This window comes from Penaeus monodon, chromosome 15 (assembly GCF_015228065.2).
Source record: "Penaeus monodon isolate SGIC_2016 chromosome 15, NSTDA_Pmon_1, whole genome shotgun sequence".
Lineage (NCBI taxonomy): Eukaryota > Metazoa > Arthropoda > Malacostraca > Decapoda > Penaeidae > Penaeus > Penaeus monodon.
Genome location: NC_051400.1, coordinates 33,660,350 through 33,661,479, shown reverse-complemented (window position 1 = coordinate 33,661,479; position 1,130 = coordinate 33,660,350).

Here is a 1,130-nt window from a genome sequence, read left to right as displayed (position 1 = left end):
ATCACATCTCAGTGCCATCAGATCTGTTGTGGTCCATACTCAGCGGTTAATCTAATTTACCTAGTATAGTCTAAACTTAAGATACCATAAACAAAATAAATAGAAAACTACTTCCTTCTAAAGAGTTAAAGGCAATGTACATTCTGTCATTTATCCCGATACACTTTGTGAACGTTTGAACATCATTATAAAGTCCCTATTAAGGAGGCATCAGATAGTATGTCCACTGGGGATGTTGCAGATATGTCAGACAGTAAAGCTCTGAGATTAATTCAGCAGATTCTATGAGGCAAGTAATTCACATCGTGTGGTAATAAACTCGAAGGAATTAATCTTACATGTTTGAAATTGTAGGAAGGATCGTTAGCAGATGTTGACTACTGAAACCCATACAAAAAGGTGTTCTTTTCGTTTTATATGAATCTGTGTGTGTTTTTTTCCATTAGCAACTCAATGCCTAATACGGCTAAACAGAGACCAGAACTGCCATATTATTCACAGAAATGAAATGTATGAAGACTCTGACGTACTGCCTGTTGATCACTTAATGGCTGAGAGGTATTAGATATTACGTTAGGATTTATTTCTTAATCCAGATATGAATTCTACCTTTGTATCACTTACTCATTGCAAAAGTTTTCCATACACTTTCACTATTGTATGTTTATATGATGATCACATAGACAATAGCTCAATCTAGGCCTGGATTACTTAACTCCTCAATGGCTTGTGATAACAAAACCTCGTTTAAAGAGGTAGAAAGAGAAGGAATGTTGAGGACATTTTGTTTGTTCACAAGAACTGTCCATGACGTAATCATTCACAGTGTTTGAAAAAAAAAAATTCTGGACAGGGAAACATCCCGTGATTTATCTATAAATTTACAGCAATATGAAAGGAGACGTAACTATAGATGGGAGAATATAATTTCATAAAACACAATTTTAAAATACACTCATCTTACTTCTCAATTCCTTAAACTTAAGCCAGTACTCTCTGCATACTTACCGCAACGCTTGTATCTCACTAAAAAGAGGAACATTTATATATTGTAAATTTCAGAATAGGAAGAGTTCTCCCTCTGGCTATACAAGGACATTAGCTAATGAATGTATAGGAGATGGAACGAA